General features: G+C 37.5%; 1 pseudogene; it reads left to right on the top strand.

The window, feature by feature from the left end:
• The first annotated feature begins 7,973 nt into the window (after positions 1-7,973).
• LOC102436261 lies at positions 7,974-8,424 on the top strand (annotated as a pseudogene).
• Positions 8,425-22,498: the final 14,074 nt, after the last annotated feature.

Raw genomic sequence — 22,498 nt, 5'->3', positions numbered from 1 at the left:
CACCGGACCTCTAGTATTAGTATAAGTAAATATAGTGGCATTAAGAGGCAATATGGGTTTAACCATAGGCTAACAAATATTAGTTTCAATTACTGACATTTTGAATATCAAATGTTGTATGATAAAATGCAACCTGTTTGATCCCCAGGGTTGACAAACCCATTCAGCTTCCATCTTTAAATGGATAGAAGTATTTTTACATAAATGTGGTCATTTTTCAATTAATGGAACACGGTAAGTTCAATTTAAGGAGAAAAGCCAAACATGTAATAACTGTGGTAAAAATAACTAAATATAAAAAATAAAAATAAACAAAAATAAATCAGTAAAAAAATAACTATCTTTAAATTTGGGTTGAGATATTTCATGTATGTTTTTTATGCTTGTAGTACTTATAATACTTTGCAGGCCTACCATATGCAAAGAATTGAATATTTTAGTAGGGAGACTAGAGTTACCAAAACTAAAGCAAGGTTCATTTGCAGTATGTTGAGAAAGCAAAACAACTTAGTGCTTGGAGGCAAAGTGATCTACCAATCAGGTCATATTCCAGAATTTGGTTGCCTTGCCTACTGCGGCATTTCTTCAAGAAATGAAATTTGATTAAATTATTTTCTTAAAAAATAAAGAGCCAACTCAATATAAACAATATAAAGGATTTGAGGATTAATAAATACACATACACACACACACACACCTATCAAATACCCTTTTAGCTAGAAGGATAATCTTACATAATCATGTTTCATATGTGTAATTTTTTTCTATGAGTGGGTTTTGGAATAGAGTGTTGTTCTTGGTCTCAGATTGAATTTTGAAATTAAACAGCAGTCTGCCTTGATTCCAGAATCCTAATTCAATCAAGATAAGTAACAAATGATGAGTTAATTGCTATATGAATATAACTGATTAGCTTACTTTCTGGTTGTAGGAATTTAGAGATATTTTCAGCGACTGCTGACTCAATACATGAGATCTAACTTAAAGTAAAAACTAGGAAAAATTGTGTTTGTTTGCTCTTTTCAAAAGATGTGCATGACTTGAAAATTTGAAACTAGCCATTTACTCCATGAATTGATTGTAATTTGTCATTTCCCTGAGGTACAAAATATGAAGAAATGAGTGGTAGGGAAGAATTTTACTCCACAGGCAATGCTAAACAGTACCAATCTGGTTACCTACCCAGATTAACTGATGTGTTTTGCATGTGTTACCTGAATTAATCTTCACAAATAACTTCACAATATTTATCTTCATCTCTGATTTAAAAATAACTCACCGAGGGTCCCATGCTTACTGGCCTAGGACTTAGTAATAAGTAGAGAGTCCAAAAGTGACAGGCTTTTCAATGAACATTCTATTTCTGCCTAACATTTCTAGCTCATCCTGTGAAATACCCTTCTATGGCTCTAGCCAGACAATTCTACTCTACATCACACGTTCTGACATGATTCTTCACTAACAGATATTTTTCCTGAACTAGTTGTCATTCATGGAGCTACTCAAGTCTCCCATAAAATTTACCTATTTTTTTAACTTTTATTTATTTATTTTTGTAGCCTAACGAATGCTGGCAAAGTTTCTATCACTTGTTGTCAAACCATTTGTCTCTTCTGGAACTTAACTGCAATGTCTTTCAACCATTATTTGGGTAACTTTCTATTTTATAAGAATATATATATATATTCTATGTTTTCAATAAACAGAAATATTTGCATGTCATATATTTTGTCCACATGGTACAGAGAAAGACACTGAAATTGGAAGATTTGATTCCCACTTTCATTGCATATGTTACAAAGAGATAGGTAGGCAGATAGTTATTGTTGAGAGTGGATATTCCTCAATAGATTAATTGCACGAGGACAGGGAGAATGGCATCATATTCTCTACTATGTGCTCAGCATAATGGTTATTCGGTGTCATATTGGTTTTGAAGGGCTGCCGTAATGAAGCCCTAGAAATAGGATGGCTTGTAACAACAGAAATGGACTCATTCACAGTGTGGAGGCCAGAAGCCTGAAATCAAACTGTCAGTAGGGCCACCTCCCTCTGAAACCTGTAAGAAACAACCCTTCCTTGCCTGTTCTTAGGTCCTGATGGTTGTCAGCAATCCTTGGAGTACCTTCTCTTGCATCTGACCTGCTCATCCCACCCCCTACCTGCTCCAATCTCTGCCTCTGTTGTCACGTGGTTTCATCCCTGGTGGGTCTATGTATTTCCTCTTCTTATAAGGACACCAATCCTATTGAATGAAGAGCCCAGCCTAGTCAAGTATGACCTCATCTCAATTTCACAAATTACATCTGCAAGGACCCAATTGCCCAATAAGATCACATTCTGAGGTTCTGGGGGTTCAGACTTGAACATTAGCTTTTTGGAGGATGCAATTAAACCCATAACAGATACTTAAATAATTAATAGTTGGATAAATGATGCAGTACTATGTAAGGGCCTATTTAAAATATTTAGTACAACAATACATGTAGACACAAAAAGTTTGCCATCTCCATTTTGAGCTACTAAAAGGCAGATCTAGCCTGTGCTATTTTTCAGGAAGAGTGGACCTTTAAAAAGGAAAGACACACAATGCAGAGACAGTGGGGGGTGTCACATTAAAAAGTAAAGAGCTGAGATGTGTTGCTCCCTAGACCTCCTCTGCTCTTTAGATGATATTTTAGAGAGAACATCCTCAGCCCCAGTCTCCGAAAGCAATCAGCTCGCCGATGACAATAGCCGATCCTTGACTCTCCTTGGTGCTCCAAGGCCAGCCGGTTGCTGACTTCGCCATCCCTTCCTCGCTTGCTAATAAGTGAGGAGCAATTATATACAGAGGCAGGTTTCCTGGAAGTTAATGAAGATTAAGCTTCGGGGCCTTCCAAATTGCATGGGCTCCTTCCAGGGCCTTGTACCTAATTTAGTTTTAGTAATTTGTGTGCATTTTTAAGAGATCATGCCCAGATTGTATAAGCTTCAGGCCTCACACCGCCTGGATCTGCCTTTGAACAAATTCTAGAGATAGCCAATTAATTATCTCACATCTCGAATTAGCAGGCATTTATTTCTCCAGAAATGGTAAAAAAAAAAAAGAATGAAAGAAAGATAAAAAACTGTTCAACAGAAATGGTAACATGAAAAGAACATATTTTGAGCTGGCATAATCAGAGTGCTTTGTTCTGGATGGTACCCCACCAGCCAAACGCTAGCCTGCTCATTTTTTGTCCTTTTATGTTGTTGGTATGTAGTGAAGATTGTTACTTTCAGTGAAAAGATAAAGAGGAAATGTGAACCTCTTTGTGAAGGGCAGAGTGCAAGTTAAACCGAGAGACATGGACTGTGAGCAACTTCATCCCAAAGAGCAGGTCATGAGCAGCTGAAAGTTACTCTTGGGCCCACAATGGACACATATTGTTAAATGTTGAATGAGGGAGTCCAGATGGGGGCACAGCTAATTATTTAGCCTGGGAATCTATTTTTTAAAAAACTAAGTCCTTTAGAAACTAAAACATTAAAGGGTAAAGTGTCAATCTGATGCTTAGGGAAAAGGCATCTTGATAGGAGTTTGGGATGGGTGCTCCTTCCACCATAACACACAAGGGTGAGCAGCCCGACCACATTTGCTTTTGAAAGCTTGCTTCATATCATCCAATCATTAATCTCTACATATTTTAGCTCCCCACTCCCCATTTGTTTCTTTTCCACACCCTCTCTTCCCTTGACTAAATGGTGACCCTGATAATTTATTTCTGGTTTGGTTTTGTTTGAAATTCCACTGGTATTCATCCTTACCTTTATAAGGCCTTCCTTCCAAATACAACTACTTGTTGTGGTTACTATGGCCATATTCTTTAATGCAGCTAATTTCTACTCCTGAAAATCCCCTGTTCTCTGCTTATTACCAAACTTTCTAACCCACTGGGATGCAAAGAGATCAAGGGACTTGTTTAGCAACACATGGAAAAACAAAGCAAAAAATAGAACTAATTTACTTATCTGCCCTGAACTTTAATGCCTTATGTAGAATCTTTATTTTATGTGTTAAATAACTGCCATAAATCTTTTATGTTTTTCCAGAGGATAGCCATTTCATGAGAGATCCAGAGTAGAAACTGCTTATTCCAATAGGGACCAATATTCGCAGTACTGCTTAATTCAGCTCCCACGGAATGCAAAATTATATTCTGCAATAAAATATGCTCATTAGTAAGTAGATGAATTAAACTACCCGCCTAGCATCAATATTATCACCTAGGAAACACAATTTTTATCCTCACCTCTTTTCAGATAGCATCAATATTTAAATGTGCCCCTTAATTTTCACTCTACTACATCTATTTTTGGACTTCAGTAATACTCATTTGGATTCACTTCATTATTCACACCATATGTCCATATTTATATTGAGTAATAAAGTTTTAAAAACAAATTGCTGGTTTGTAGTTGAATACTTCTAAAATATATTTATAACTGAAATGATTTCCTAAACTGTGCTTTTAATTTTGAACTCTCAATTGAATAAACCAGATTTATTCATTTTTCTATCATTAGGTACCAACAATATTAATAATGTGTCTTCCATTATGATTACGTGACATTTTGGCCTCTGTTTTAGCAATACCAGGAGCATTACCTTGTCAGATATATGCAATCTTATTTTCAATATGGCATTTTAAGTGTTTGGAAAATCATGAGTGATGACTATAGGGAAAATCTGCATTTCTTCCTAAAATTATAACTTGAGTGTTTCCATTTCCTGAGCTGCATGGGGAAAAGAATGTTTACATGTTTTTTTCCTAGATTCCAGCACAATGGGTGCTACATGGTAGGTGCTCAATAAATTTGCTGAGTGATTGAAAATAAAAAACAACACCAAATAATTAGTGATATAAATGTTTCCAGAGAGACTGTTTTTAATTCCATCCTCAAAGGATCTGATCTGCCCAAGAACCTACTATTAATATGCAGTAGCAATATTCTCATACCACATGTTCACCACATGCCATTATTATACCACCTGCCAATACTGTACATCTTTGCACTTTTACAGATCAGCAGTGAACCACTTTCCGAAGGAAATTCTTCATAAGCTTCGGAAAAATGGGTCAATGTTCTGCTTACTAGAGTCTAGCAGGGGTGGGCAAACTTTTTGACTCAAGGGCCACAATGGGTTCTTAAACTGGACCGGCTTGCCGGAACAAAAGCATGGATGGAATGTTTGTGTGAACTAATATAAATTCAAAGTAAACATCATTACATAAAAGGGTACGGTCTTTTTTTTTTTTTAGTTTTATTCATTTCAAACGGGCCGAATCCGGCCCGTGGGCCATAGTTTGCCCACAGCTGGTCTAAGGCATCAATATTAAGGGATTGGTGCCAAATCCAAACATTTTCATTGGCTCCTATAGGGGATGGTACACCTCCCAGAAATAAAGTCGTGGGGTGTTTCACCACAAAAAAAATGCACTGATATTAAAAATACAATTAATTTAAAATCTAGAATGTCTGTGGCACTGAGTACCCACGTGGCAGTGAAGTTATTTTCTAGAAAATCAGTAGTACCTCAAAGGGCAGAAAGCTATGGGATTATATGGAGCTGCTAAACCCCAAAGTTAGAATCAATTAGAGGTTTCATTTCCAATAAAAACACTTGCTTTCTAATCTACACAAAAGATATTCTCCATGAGCACAAAATTTCCCATCTGGGTGAGTAAACTGATTATTATCTACTCAAGATGGCAGGACAAGTTGTGACTGTTCTTGCCCATGTCAGGAAAGGCTCAGGGATTTGAATGACACTGAACAGAACACATCCTTGGACACAGTGGGGCCCACCCTGAGAGGCAGATCCAGGGCTGCCTGGGATTAGTATGTCATGACAAAGCAATTATACAAATCACGTTACTTTTAAAAATAATTTTTACTATGTTAGTGTTTTTATCAATATTATAATTATAAACCATGAGCATCAGCTGCTATGTTATTAAATTTATTAGAGAATTGTGTTGCTAAGAAAACTTCCAAATAACTCCTAACTACACCTCAACTAAACAAATCTAGAATTGCATTTGCTTTCTAAGAAAATGAGCAACAACAACTCAGCATCAACACCACTGAGTCTTCTACTACCCAGACTTAATTCTTTTTATTAGGTTGAAGCTAATATTACCAATGTTAGAGCTGTGTTCATTTTTAGTAATATCATGTACCACATGGAACTCCACAGGTAACATTCAGTGTAAAATGAGACATGTGCAAACTTGGTTAGGCTACATTAAGTCATCACTGTATAAAAGATAATGTTTATTTGATATCCCCTATTGGGACTTAAAAAAGATTCAGTGACTTATTCTCAAAAATTATATTATGAACCTAGCACATGAAGGAGACTGTTTTGGAGGGTTAAGGTAATGATATTAGCAAGTCGTAGTCTCTATCTTAAAGTTACACAAAACACAACAAATGGATATAGAAACATAAAATATCTATAATAATAAAAACATAATATTCTAGTTAGACCAGACAGCCTAATGACCTTCCAAACGTCGGACACAGTCAGGGGCTGCAAGGGTAGAGGCAAGCCGCCTCGGCTGCAAGGGCCGAGCTTCTTGTACGAATTTCATGCATCAGGCCTCTAGTTATTACAATAATAGAGTAAGGCTAGGGTGTAGAAGCAAAGCTGGAATGAAATTATTAATTCTATCTCACTAGGATCACTGAAGACTTTCTGAAAAACTTACACTGAAGGTAACTTTTTGGCAATGAAGTGGAAGGGCAGTTGGACCAAACTGGCAGAGTATGCTTTGGGTTGAATGAAGCAGATGACATTACTGGACATGATCTTGTGGAGGAGCATCCTGCATCCAATGAACAGCCGAGTCAGGTTTGAAAGAGCAGTGTGAGATAGTTATCAAGACATGTATAGCTGAGGATGTGATAATAGAAGCAAAATGTCACAGGGTGTCATATGGCATGTTAATGGGCTGGGATTTTATTCAATGGGACAACTCTATAACTCTGCTCTTGTCACATGAACACAGCTATACATAATGTGTAAGTGAATGTGGGCAACTGCATCCCAATAAAACTATTTACCAAAACAGGCAGTGGGATAGAAATCACCAAATTAATGAAATAATCAGACTTGATGTGTGAAAGAATGCCTTAGTAATTTTATAGTAGATGGGCAGAAAGATACCAGAATGAGATAGAGAAGTCATTTTTCAAGTAATATACTTACATTTTTTATAACTCAATGTATTACAATAACAAGTGAGTGGAAAGAATGGGTTATAACAGTTTTTAAGAAATATAATCAATATAACTTGTTTATTTTTTATGGAGGGTACAGTGTGCTGAAAGCATGGGATGATTAATAAAAAGTGAATTAAAATGGAAGCAAAAATTTGAAATAAAAAGCAGATGAGAAACTCAGGAGCACACCCTGTAGAGATTAGAGTAACAGATGAGTTTGTGTTGTATATAATGGCTGGGATCTCAGCAGACAAATCTTGCTGTATTGATTGAGTTAGAGGCCATTAGCCTGACGTTGATAGTTAAAATATTGAGGATGATATTACTGAAGAGGGTATAGAAATTGAAAAAAAGCCTATAGTAACATCCATTCACAGCAAACATTATCTATAGTTTTCTCATTAAATAGTAAACATCAATTTCCTATCAGAAATCATTGTCCTATACTCTGAGCCCATGACATTAGGTCAGATAGATCCCACCCCATTCAGAGATGGGTTCTGATTGGTCTAAACCAGAAGCTCTCCATTCCGAGTGGCACTCCTAATGATCCATTGCAGATAATTAGCAATTCATGGGTTATTTGGAGGAGGGGATGCTACTGGTATTTCTTCCCTAGGTAAGGGATGCCAAGCACCATGCAATGCCCAGACATTACTGCACAAAGCATTGTCCTACTCAAAAAGTCCATTGCCATAACTCGCTAAGACAAAGGCTGCAGGATGATGTGATTCAATCTGCTGTTCAGCTGGCAGGGAAAGCTGAGGCTGCAAAAATGGTACCTGGCCACATCAGACAAGGAGAGAAAAAATGGTTTTGGAGCTCATGCAGGTTGCCCTGGCTCGCAAGCCCAAGATGCACAGCTTCCTGAAGTGGAGAGACCTCAAAGTTGTATATAAGAGATATGCCAACCTCTACTTCTGCTGCACCATCGAGGGCCAAGACAATGAGCTCATCACCCTGGAACTGATCCACAGATATGTGGAGCTCCTGGACCAATCCTTTGGTAATGTGTGTGAGCTGGACATCATCTTTAACTTTGAGAAGGGTTACTTCATCTTGGATGAGGGGTGATGTCAAGAAGAGTGTGTAAGGGCTATTGAGCAGGCTGACCTGCTGCCAGAGGAGGATGAGTCACCATGCAGCACGTTGGAGGAGATGGGTCTGGCATAGCCTCCCGCCTAAGCCACATGGAGATGTGGGGAGCTGGTGGAGAGGCAGGGGACAAGTGGCCCTTTTCTGGGTGGGACTCAGCTGTCTCTACTCTGCTGTCTCACCTTCTTTTGGAGTGAGTTGTAGGCTCAAGAACCTCAAACAGTCTCTTCTTCCACCCCCTACCTCCTGTTTCCCCTTTTCCTACTGAAGGTTTTTGGAGCTAGGAGCCAGGGAAATATGACCAAGACCCAAGATGGGGGTGCTATTTGGCTTTTACTCTCTGCCTTTAAAGAACTATTACTCCAAATTTCCTAACCCCCTTATAACTGTAAATATATAAATACTAGGGACCCAGTGCACGAAGATTCATGCTCTGGGGGAGGGGGGGTGGAGCGGGGGTCCCTCAGCCCAACCTGCACCCTCTCCAATCTGGGAGCCCTCAGGGGAGCTCTCTCCAATCCGGGAGTTTCCGTCTGTCTTTGCAATCATATGAGCAAATTGTCTGAGACCCCCAACCCAGTTTGGTTTGTTGCTCACAGAATAATAGAGGCTTTTTTTTTCTTTGCTCCATTGGTGGAGATTTCCTGGAAGTTTTAGGATATCTTCCCTTTAATTTTTCCTAGACACTCTGATTTTACTTATGTCTCTCACCTTTGCTTTTCCTCCATCCCCAACTGCAACAGTAACTTGCTCCAGGCTCACTTTGCTCTAGTGTCTAGATCCGTCTACCACCAGAACTATAATTCCTAGCATTAACTTGCTCCAGGCTCACTTTGCTCTAGTGTCTAGATCCGTCTACCACCAGAACTACAATTCCCAGCATTCCTGGTGCTCCCTGCACTCTGGCTTCCGCTTCTGGTCCTGGGGCTGCCATCAGAACTATGATTCCCAGCATTCCTGGTGCTCCCCATGCTCTGGGTTTTCCCTGACTGAGGGAGCAACCAAGGGAGCCACGTCCCCACAAGCTGCCAGCTCTTCCACTCTGCTCTGTGTATGCAAATTACCCGCCATCTTTGCTAGGTTAATTTGCATACTCACTCCTCATTGGCTGGTGGGCGTGGCTGGTTGGTGTGGCTTGAACACAGCAGAAGGATGGCTAATTTGCATGTTTCTCTTTTATTATATAGGATGTCAGGTTAAAGGGCAACGGTTTTCAGGGCTTTTCTCATCTCCATGCCCCATAACCTACCTCCCCCCCTCCCATCTCCCTGTAGCCAGCTAGGTCAGCTTCTCTGCCTGGGAAGGGGGCATCTGTATAGTGACTGGGTCATCCTTTCCCCTCATCTGCACCCTCCCTTCCTTCTTGGCTGCAGTAGGGCCTCTGTCCAGTGCCAGGAGAGGAACAACATAGTTAATTTTTTTCTAACCTTGCCACTTTGAGGGAGTGAGGGTTGAGGGAAGGGAAGGCTTCATAGGAGACTGGACCCTATCCTTCCTTCACTCCATATTCTGGATGAGGCAGAAACTAAGGGGGTGGAGGGGTGGGCAAGTATCTGATTTTATTTCCTTTTCTCTGAAATAAAAGGAAAAGCATTTCTTGAGGGAAAAAGTCCATTGCCAGATACTGACCTATGCTAGTCAACATACTCCACTCATTGTCATGCTCTTTTGGATAAAAATCTGAACCATAAGAGCCAACATGTCACTAAAGATTTACACTGAGCCTTCACAGATAGTGATAGGTAAGTTTTCCCTTAGGTTTGCATTTGGAAGCTCACAGTTTGACTCTGTTCCTACCTTTTTGCTAGAAGATTTTTGTAAAATCAAATCCTACACATGGAGGAAGAGAATAGAGTTGAACTTGGAGAGAAAGCATAACTGGACCTTGGTGACATATTTTGAGTCTCACAGTGAGCCTATACCTGTTACTTGAGCCAATACATTTTCTTTGTGCACAATCCAACTGAAAAGCTATTTTCAACTGAAAGAAAATCTATCGGAAATAGAACCATGAATAAAGAATACTGGGAAATATAAAAATGTAAAGTAGAATCAGAATAATAAGAGAGAGAGGGAGAAAGAATAAGCTATAACCAGTAAGACAGAACAACCAGGATGGAGTTATTTTACAAAACTCAATGGAGAAACATTTTTAAAGAGAAATGGTCAACGGTGTCATCTGCTGCAGGATAATGAGACTTGATGAAAAGTTTTATGTATGGCAATAGAGAAACCCATGTCCAGATCTGCCAGCTCAATTTCAGGTGCAGGCACCAGATGGTAACTTTACTACAATTGCTTTTTGGGCCCATCCAGTTAGCACCTATTTTATAAAGACGTGATGAGATTTTTCACACAGTGCATTACAAGGACATACAAAGGATGGAGAATTACTAATATGTTTCTGATTGAAATGTAGAGAGTTCACAAAAACAATGAATCATAAATCCATATACACACAAATATATGCATGCTAAACATAAACTATACTACTATTCACATTATAGTTAACTGGAGGGTTAATGCCAAACTATTCTTATTAGGCAATTAAAGTAACACTAAGTATAGTCAACCTGGGAAAGACCTTCATCTGGGCTGCATAGAGAGTTTCCCTTTCCCCATTGTCAAACGCAGTATTACATACAGTGGGGCCTTGACTTACAAGTTTAATTTGTTCTGTGACGGAGCTCGTAACTCAAATTACTCGTATGTCAAATCAAAAAGTGAACGAGTGAGACACGTGATGCTGGGCTGATGTTGTGGCGTTCACTGTGACGTTCGCTGCACCAACTAGCGGTGGGGTATCTGAAGCTGGCTCGTAACCCGAATTTTAGCTCGCAACTCAAAGCAAAAAATCGGCCAAGAGACGGCTCGTATCTTGAAAAACTCGTTAGTCAGGACACTCGTAAGTCAAGGCCCCACTGTACTGCTCTTCCAGTGGTATTTCAACTATGAGGCATGGTGACCAATGGCCAAGTTGTCACTTTCTTAAATAACCTCATAGTAAAGAAAGACCAGCTGGTTATATAATCTGAAAGGTGCAAAAAGAAACAATTCTAGGAACTAGTTGAAAAAAAAAAGTTTCCACAGGAGACTGGAAGAATACTTTGCTTGTATTCAAGGGAGAATGTATGACACATGGGGGTGGGGAGGAAAGAGTTCAGGAAAACAAGATGAAGAAGGGTCTGACTGCAAGTGATAAGAAATATATTTTCTTCCCCTAGTGATTGATCTGTGGGTGAACCACAGGTTTCTGAGTAAGCAAGCCTTGCCAACTAATTGCTGAGACAGTCAATGCCTGGTGTTCTGGGATAAGTGAGAAATCTCCAGGAGACCACAGCGGGAGCATAGGAAAGTTAGAAGGGAAATGAGGAAGCAAAAATGGCATAATTCTTCAACACTAAGCAACTGCAAACTAGGTCAAACCCACACAAAGTCAAGAACATTGTAATAACAGGGGAGAAATATGCCAAATCCTCATACTAACTAGGGAGCTAATGATGAATTATGTTAATTAAACTTATTAATATAATCCTGGGGTGTCCTCTTCAAAATTCAATACCTGGAAAAAGTCATGCAAGAATGCACAATTATTACTCAAATCCAACCTGATGTTCTAACATTCTAGCAACACTTACATATTGCTCCATATGCATTTATTCAAACTTTAGATTCTTAAATTAGTTCCTCATCAACAATAGGCTCAGAGTTACCATCCTTTTTGTAAAAATTGTTGAAAATGGAGAATGCTACTTTTCCACTGTCTAATCTGAAAAATGTTCTTATTGCACAGGCTCGTGAATATTCTGGACTGGTTTATTATTTCTACTTCGTGTTATGGTGGAAAGTGTTGTGTATAATCCCCAGGCTTTTGCTGACAAAGAATAACTTCTGACAAGTTTATTACTTTAAAAAAAATCAACAGAACACAAAATCACTATAATCTGATTATTTCTTGTGTTGCTCTATTTTCACTGGTCTCCCCACCGACACCCATGGCTGAAAGATCTGTGTTATGCAGTTTACGTGTATTAGACCCACAGGCTATTTCCCTGCCCAAGCTTCTCCCCAACTACAACCTAAAATATGTTACCATTCCTCCCAAGCCCCTTTTCATAACAGACATTTTTTTGTTATAAAATCTATGATATAGATGTTTACAGAACCTTTCATTTGAACTACACACACTCACATACACAGACACACAAACATGGATCACATTTTCAATTGATAAATTGGTACATTAGCAATTAAAAATAAACAAGCATTTATGGAGGTTAAAGGTGATTTGTCTTCCTTTCTAATTGTTATCTAAATATCCAGAAACACTCCTTACCTGTAATACTTACTACCCTGTTCCTGGAATGGACATATTGCCTCTATCACTAAGAGATTACTCTCCTAAACTTCTAGGGAAGGTTCATGATATAGACCTATTGCCTGAATTCCATTGGTCACTTTTTGAACCAGGAACACATGAACCAAATTGATCTGAATTCAGTTATGCTCAGGGCTCCCCACCTTCATCTTTAAATCATGTTCAATGGCCAAAGGCCATTTCGTTGATCTATAATAACGGGGACTTCCTGTAGACCCAAACTTGGCACTCAGTTGAGTCATTCCATGCATCTCTGTTACCTAACAGTCTGAATTCCTCACTGAGACTTCAATACTGAGTTCTGTCCCTTCTATTGTCATGGCCCATTTCTCTTTTTAGATTTGCTGCTTTCTATCAGGTGCAGCTCTTGCAAAATCACCCGCATGTTATAAAATACTTTTCTGATTTCCGGTTCTCTCAGAGGCAGATACTGAGTCAAGAATTCAAGTATAAGTGATTTATTAAGAAAGTGTTCCTAGTGAATGGGAGGCCGGAGAGGGAAGAAAGAGAAGCTGGACCTGCCTCATGCTGTGCAGTGCTCTGGACTGTAAATCACATCTTTGCGTTTGCTCTGCTCTGAGACAAAGGAGCAGGGTGTGTGCACCGAAAGTAACCCTCAGCTACTGGCTTCCTTCCGCAGGTAGCAGAGGTGACATAAAATCCTAATCACATCTAACCCCCAATACAGGTTAGGGGGCTGTGATGGCCTATTACACCCACCCCCTCAAAGAAGACTGTGGGTGCAAATAGTTGTTAAAACACACGAGCTTGGTGGGGACTATAGCACACAGAGCTGGTAAAAGGATCAAAGCCAACCTGGTGAGGCAGGGCTTGTGGAATGTGGTGTGGGAGCCCAGGAAACCTCTCCCCGTGGAGAACCTCCTATTTAACTGGTCAAAATTAGTAAAGTCAGTCATTCAGAGTCTCTGGAGAGTGATCAAAGGGCTTAGTTCTAACACACTCAGAGGCATTTGTTCAACAAAATCCATAGAACTAAAATAAGAAATGTGGACAGCCCTAGAACTTGAGCTGGGTGCTGCACCCCAGCCCCCAAACAGCTCCATGTTGAAGGGCTATTTCAGTAGGCTCAGCAGCAAACAGGTGGTCCTCTACCCCTGGGCTTCAGGATGGGTAGAGCTACTCCAGGTAGATTTGATGGCTAAGTGATCACTGGCATATCTGGCATATCCTACCTGGCTCCGTGCTGTAGATCTAGATTGTGGTAACTAGCGCATGATAGCTAGAGGGGAGGCACTGAACTGTGCAATATCTTGGCCTACTAATTGTAAGTACTACGGAACTGGGTGATGGTTGTGGAGAGTGTCATGGATGCCTTATAAAAAGTAGATGAGAGTTTCAGGACAGCTCACTATACCTTAAAAGAAGCTGCAGAAGGTGGATGGTTTCATGACTGCATTTTAAGCTCATCACCCACAGTGGGAGAACGGATTCAGCAGATACAGGGCTCAGCACACAATGGAACAAGGCGTCAAATTTGAGAAAAGGCAACAATTTCAGGCTCAGCAAATTTCCCATGACAAAGTCAGGGCCTGACAGAGAAGGAGTCATCTTGATGCTTGAAATGAGCATATCTGAGCATGCCTGGATAGAATTCTAAATGTCTTGATTCCTCTGGACTTTTTAAGCTTATCTAAGAAATATGCTTGTAAGGAGCGATTGGCATTGTAGATTAACTCAATAGATTGACATTTTCTATATGTTATGGATTACAGTAGGAAATGATGCAACAAAATTGATCTATTTTCAGTAGGATTACTAGATCCTAGAAGAGTAGAGGTCAGATGACAGCATTTAACTGTGTGTGTGTGGTGGGGGGAAGGGGTGTAATTCCCCTATATGGTGAAAAATTTGGAATGGAAACCAGGATGGAATAATCAGGGCCTTACAGAGATATATAGCAAAGGCTTATAGACTATGGTGCTCTTCAGTGCAATATAGGTAGGCAACCCAGCCTGACCAGTGATTAATGCATATAAAGAAAGGACATGAAGCAGGCCAAGCCGAAATAGCTCAGTGGGTGAGCGTTAGACTGAAGAAAGGACATGAAGAAAGAAATAATAGAAAACTGAGTAGACTCCAATGTAAAGTCATGCAACATTTACATGTATATTTTTGAACATTAATTCTGCAGTCTTCATTGAACCATGATGCAATGCTATCACAATAGACAAAATCTATGAATTTATGCTATATATCCTCACCTGAATATCTCTATTTTGCCTGTTTTGGAGAGGAAAGATAGAGAGACAGGCATACAGATAATTGCACTAGAACTTTTCCTAAAAATGTCATCATCATACTATATCAAGGGCAAAGATATAATGCATAGAATGCTCTTTCTCAGTAAGCTCTCAGATCTTATCTCCCTGTGTCCAATCAATCCCCTTTGGACACTTAAAATATTGTAAGAGTTAAGAGTGGTTTATGAGATTGGGAAAAGTGTTTGAGTGTCTTTAACCTTGATCTGTCTAAACTACAAACAATGAATTGTATTGTAGTAACCCAAAAATGCTACACATTGAATGAATAAATTCAATCTTTATTTCCTCTCTAAAAAGATTATACTCCTCTGCAAACAATAATGAGTGATGGGCATGAGAGTGCCATGTTGTAGTGACAATAACTTCAGTATCTATTTGGATGATTGCTCCTTATGTCTTCACAAAATGTTTTGCTCAAAATCTTAATAAGCAGTCTTTCAGAAATAAAAATCATTTTCTCTCTCTGGTATCACTGGCAGCCACTTTTATATGAATGGCATGACAGAATCATCCTGATAATTTTAATTGTAAAAACAAATTTTAATCTCTTTTATCTTCAGTGTATTTTTATCAATGACATGTTCATGTCATTTTGTCTATGTCCTAATATATTTATAAACAATTCAAATTATGTACATTAAAATGGTAAGTGGCTTGTATATAAAAACCTTCTATAATTCATTGTCTAAAAGAGCTCATTCTCCTAGTGAAAAAGGAATAGATTGGCAATCATTTGATAAATTTCACCATCAGTCATGTCAGTAAAGGTAATACGATATTTATCTACTTCCATACAATTCTTATTCATCTATAAAGAATAATAATGTTCTTCTATAAAATAGCACTCAGTATTTTATGAGAAGTCATGTTAAAGTTATCTGAAGTAATTCAGAATAAATGTTATGGTTTATATGAAGCTAAATTTAAGTCAAGTACAATTATGAGAAAGTTATTTTGTATCATTACAGTTTTTTTACATGGTTCTCTTATGTGTTACTTTTAGTTCAGCTTTCTCTTCAGTTTTCTGTGCCAATAATCTTATATAAAATAACAATCCTCTGCTAAAATATAAAATATCTAGTAATGTCACAACTCAATGGAAGCAAAGAAATAATGGAAGTTAAGGTAAAAATAATTAACCTTGCAAATAAGATTTACTAATTTGAAGATTTCTGCTAGTTGAGTGAACAAATATTGACTTGTGATTTTATGTAAAGAAAGTACTCCACTGAGCATATGTAAAACGCTAGGAAATTGTGCAAGGTCTCTGGGTTTTAAATTTCTTATCTTCCAAGTCTAAACTTCTACAATCTGAGTCACAATCACATAAGTAAGGGTATTTTCTGAGTCAAATATTTACTATTCAGATCAAAATGTGTACCATGTCTGAGAAACTTGGGAATATCTGATACAAGATTTTTTAATAGTCACATTAACACTATTATCAATAATCAAATAATATTTGGCCCAAATCTAAGCAATTTAAAAATTAATAGAAATATGCCCAGCTGGCATGGCTCAGTGGTTGAGTGACAACCTATGAACCAGGAGGTCATGGTTCAATTCCCGTTCAGGGCACATGCCCAGGTTGCGAGCTTGATCTTAGAGTGGAGTATGCAGGAGGCAGTGGATCAATGATTCTCTCTCATCACTGATGTTTCTATGTCTCTCTCCCTCTCCCTTCCTCTTTGAAATGAATAAAAATAATTCTAAATATTGTTTAAAATGAATAGAAACAAGAAGGAGATGGCTAGCATCACCTCGACATGCATTCTCTCATTTTACCAAATCAACAACCTTGGAAAAGAAGGAAGGCAACCCAGCCTAATCTCGTGGCAAATATACTAATAATAGACCACCCGGAAATAAGTCAATCCTATTAACTTGTAGGAGAGCCCTTGCTATAGGAACTTTTAATAGGAGGTACCTAGTTTGTATTGATTGCTTATAGTAATGAAGTCTGGTAATTATGGATTTATTGGTGATGGCTCTCTGAAAAATATTAGGTAAGCAATGTAACTACCTAGGTCTAAAATGATGCTGACTTATAATAAAATATTTTCCTTCTGTGTAAGTGAAGTTACTACATAAATTACCTGCAGCCTTGAAATGTGAAAACACTGATAAGCCACATATGTTAAGTGCAGGCCCAGGATTGGAAACAGGAGTAGCTGGGGTAGGGATGGGGCACAATGCTGTTGGATCTTGGCTTCATCCTGCTTTGGTGGGCCCATCGTGAATACCTGTATATATGAAATTATCTGGAAAGCCTAATATTCGGTAAGTCATCTGACCGCTATGAGCCTGATTTGACAACCTGGTCTTTTCATACCAACATAAAAGGAATTTTTTTTTATCTAAAATGACTCATACATTTTTAAATTATATTTATTACTGCAAGGTATCAACAAAGACTATTCTGTTTCTTTTAGGCATAAAACTAGTTTGCAAATATATATGGATATGTTTGTAAAATGTTTTTCCTAATTATTAGTTCTATTAATGGTAATAGTTCAAATATTTCATAATTTATAGTTATTTATTTAAAAGCTAATCTAATGTAAGCTTGAACACAGAAAAATAGAATTTCAGATAAGTTTGTCCTCCATACTAAACATTTGAACTACAAAGTGTGTATATGTTTTCAGAATGATGTGGTGACATTGACCCCATAATCATGCAAATCGCAGTGCTCTTTTTCTTCTGGTACCATTTTACTGTCACTGTTTTTTGGACAATGAGATCCTCAGCAATTTAAATGCATTCTTAAAAGGATACAGGCAATGTTTTTTTATTTATAACAATTACATATTAAATAGTTGCTAATAATATAATCAATTTAGCAGGAAGTGATATTGTGGAGAGAGAATTAACGGGAGCAAAGCACTCTCTGTTCTCTAGCTGACACCACCCAGAACAGACTTGAACAAGTTAATTAGCACAGCCTACCTCAAGAACGAAATGTGAAATGATGTGCTAAGAATGCCACAAGGAGGACTTCAGGTGAAGTTTCAGGCACATCAAAAAAATGCAAATATTATTTCTGGAACTCTATTACTTCAGACATCCAGGGATAGGAAAAATTCAAATTTGTATGATAATGAGCTAATAACAATGTTTTATTTTATATATACACATAACCCATAAAAATTAGTTCTAATTTCTTTAACTCTTAGCTCTTTAAATAGTCGTTTTAATTGTAAGGGTATTTATGATTTTTAAAGTATCACATGATCCTAATTATATGTAGAATCTAATAAAATAAATTGATGAACAAAATAGATCCAGAGACATAGAAGAATGGAACAGACTAAGGAATCTCAGAGGGAAGGTGGGGGTAGAGATTAACCAAAGAACTTATATGCATATATGCATAGCCCATGAACTCAGACAATAGTGCCATGAAGGCCCAGGCGAAAGGGTGGGATAGAGGGAGTCAATGAGAGGGTAGAGGGAGGACATCTGTAATACTTTCAACAATAAAGATAAATTTTTTTTTTATTATTCGCTAAAAGTATTACAAAGGGTATTACATAAGTGTCCTTTTTCCCCCCCACCCTTGACAAGCCCCTGCCCTCCCTTACCCCCCAGTGTCTTATGTCCATTAGTTATGGTTATATGGATGCATACAAGTCCTTCGGTTGATCTCTTATTCCCCTCCCTCCTGTCCCCCAACCCTCCCTGGCCTTCCCACTGCAGTCCGACAATCGGTTTGAGGCAGCTCTGCCACTGTATTTATTATTGTTCAAAAGTTTGTAATGGTCTTAATTATCCATGAAAGAGTGAGATCATGTGGTATTTTTCCTTCATTGACTGGCTTGTTTCACTTAGCATAATGCTCTCCAGTTCCATCCATGCTGTTGCAAATGGTAAGAGTTCCTTCTTTTTAAGAATAAAGATAAATTTTAAAAAATAAAAATATTTGACATTCTCGCAAATCTAATCAAAGCACATTTTTACTCAATATCAGCATCAGTCACTATGTATAATATAGGCTGCCTTGTATTCTATATCTGACAAGTCATGTTCTGAGTAATGCTCATCAAGGCAAAAATATATATTCATCTTGCTAGAGTCTTATTTTGGAACCTTGAAAAACAACATGTGATATGACCTCAAAGTTACAGGTGTTTTATAAATTATTATTTTATCCGGGTACATTTCTTTGAACAGTTATAGAAGGGAAGGTCCTAAAACATATACTTTTATATATATAATATATATTAGCATATATGTTATAGCATGTCATATATTTACATATAAGTATAGTTATATATTTTATAAATATATAATTATATACATATATAAGTATATACATATAAGTATACTAGAGGCCCAATGCACAAAATTCAGGCAAGAGTAGGCCTTCCTACCCCCCGGCTGCTGGCACTGGCTTCCCTCTGGCACCTGGGACCTAGGCTTCCCTTGCAGTCCTGTCTAATTAGCATATTATGCTTTTATTGTTATAGATATGTATATACATTTTATAAATTATCTACTCATTTGTTTCCATGAAAGGAAAAAAATCCATTTCTCAGTTCAATGATCACTTTGTTCTCATGCCATCATAGTCAAAGTCATCTCTTATTAATAATAAAAAACTAAAAAATATTTCCTATTATTATTCACTATTGTCCTCTATGCCCCTTGACTTTCAAGTCAGTTCAACACACTGAAGTAGTAATATGATGAAGCCAAAAGCAAACCAAATAGAAATAACTAGTCTAAGAAAATTTGGTCTGGTTTCCTCTGAGTGTCAGCAATTCTCAAGAACTCTTTTATACTCTTAAAAAAATATTTAAAATCCCATGGGCATTTTCTTTTGTGGTTTATATGTGTCAATATTTACTGTGTTAAAATAAGAATGGATATTTTAAAACATTAACTTATTAATGAACCTGAAATAATAATAAAAGCCAGTGTGTTAACCTTAGTAATATTTTTATGAAAAACAGCTATATTTTCCAAAAATATATATTGAATATTGTGTCACTATTTCACATTTCAGTATATCCCTTTAATATCAGTTATATACTCACATCAGCTTCTGCATTTGATTTGTTGCAATATCTCTTCTCATGTACTTTCTGCAAAATTTAATTATATACTCATAAAAGAGATTGAAAAGCCAAATGTTTTATTATTGTTATATTGAAAATAATTTTGACTTCTGAGATACCTGAAAAGGATCTCAGGGACCCCAGTGCTCTCCAAATTTTACTTTGAGAATGGCTTCTATATTCTCATTGAACGTTAGCCAGATTCATGACCACTGGGAAATAGTTATTTCAAAGCCTCATCAATTTAATATCAGGTATGTTCCTTTAATGTCCCATTATCAGAGATGGAGAATGATGCATCTTCATAAGCCTGGTTCAGATAGAGCATCCAGTGGATCACTGGATGCAGACAAGTTCAGTGCCTTAGCAGGGCAGGTTTGCAGGCTGAGGGGTGAACCAGGGAACTGCACTCAGATTAGACATTTGTGTGAGAAGCAAGATTTCTGTAAGATAATTGGTTATATGTTCACACACGCACATGCACACATACACACCTTTCCTGTGTGTGTGTGTGCATTATGTTTTCTTGTTGCTGTTAACCTCCCTGAAGCATGCTGAAACCCACTCTAAGTGGCTGCACTAGAAAATATTTCAATTTTCCTAGCCTTACTTGGCTGGACCAACTGAAAATCCCTCAGAACACTGGCTTCATGCTTCCACCGTTGTCCCCCACTCTCTACCATGGGATTACAGGACCCTAAAGCATGGACATCAGTGAGAAGACCATCTGGTGTCAGTACGGGATGGGGCGTGGCCAGGAGAAGCCCCTCCTTTTTCAGGAGATCCCAGAGGCGGGGCTTTATAAATAGCTGTCACTGCTGAAAGGTGAACTTCTAACTACCTTCAGTTTGAGGTTTCCCTGTGTGTGACCAGTGTGTTTCTTCTAGATAAAATATTCATATCGAGTAGAGTTCTCTGGACTTTCTCCGGACAGAAACAGTAGCCATAGTAAGCTGATGGTATTCCTTAAAATACTAGCAAGAAACTCTGCAATCTTGATTTGAAGGGATATAGTCAATATCCCTTGCAGATGAGATAAATAATGCACAGAAAAGAGACACAATGTGGTCCTAGGCACAGGTGCTTGGTAATGAGTCAGGTAGCCTGACTCCTAATCTCATACTCCAGGCATCAGATCAGCTGCCTGCTGGCAATCAGACCATCTCCTGTAGTGCCCAAATGCATCAAAAAAAGGCCTTAAACATGATAAGTAAAAATTATCCTGACATCTTTATTTAATCATTAACAAAAAGATGGAGAGAATTTTTAACTCCTTCCCTGAATATTATAAAGTTAGGACATAAAGTACTACACAGAAATAGTTGGGGGTATGAGTGGAGGAGGGAGAGACAGAAGGCACGAGGGAGAACAAGAGTGAAAGCGAGACAGAGAAGTCAACTGGAAAATACTTGGTAAATAAATAAACTTCAAAATCATTCATATAAAACAAAGCAAGTACTTGAGTTGCTTACATTAGATAATATACCAAAAATTGATTAAGGATTGTATCTCTTATTTCTTCACTTAAAACATGTGTTCATGTAAGTGAAAAACAACATATAAAGCATAAATGTTAGGGAAAAACATTTAAAATATAAGAAAAAAAATCTTATATTGTGAGGATATCAGCAAGTTTGTTAATATTAGCCATAAGTTCCTGCATTACTACAGAATACCTTGATTTCGAAGGTGAATCATGGAAATTAATTATTCATAAAAACATATTTTAGGCTATATCTAAGACTAAATACACAAGGTTCAGAATCTCTTACTGCAATAAGATGAAGCTCCCAACATTGCAACTAACACAGACTTTAAGAGTAAAGCTTATTTCTTATTATCTAAAGTTTTTAACTCCATAGGCTATGTTAGAAGACAATATGCATCTCTTTAGATAATAGAATGATAACATTGTTACAAATATGAAAATCACATTTAAAGATATAATTTTATTGGATATGTAAATAAAAACTACAGTACATTAACCAAAAGAAAAATTACCTGTAGGAATAATTCTATAGTATGTTAGTGGACAATCTGCCTCATTTGTCAATAGAAAAACTCAGAATTATAATTATACTTAATTTTGCTAAACTCATTGATTACATTAGTGGTAGAGCCACATATAAAATTCCAACCTCCCAAGAGCCAGTCAAATCCAATTATATTTTATAATGCCATCATTTGTTGGTTCCTGCATTTCACCCTCAAGATTTTCTAAATATATGTTTAATGATAATGTAAAAATTTCCAAAATTTATATATTCCATATATTACAAATATATAATTTTCAAAATCTAATTTCTATGCTAAAGTTGATTCTGCATTTCACAGGACTATGATTTAATGTAAAGCAGAAACACACACAAACACCTAAGCACATATAAAAACTGTAAATGCAATTTTCCCTTTCAAAAAGTAGAACTCATTCT

The sequence above is a fragment of the Myotis lucifugus genome, unplaced genomic scaffold (genome assembly GCF_000147115.1).
Source record: "Myotis lucifugus unplaced genomic scaffold, Myoluc2.0 scaffold_82, whole genome shotgun sequence".
NCBI classification, from domain to species: Eukaryota; Metazoa; Chordata; class Mammalia; order Chiroptera; family Vespertilionidae; genus Myotis; species Myotis lucifugus.
The sequence above is the reverse complement of the archived record's forward strand: the minus strand, read 5'-3'. Positions and strand labels throughout refer to the sequence as shown.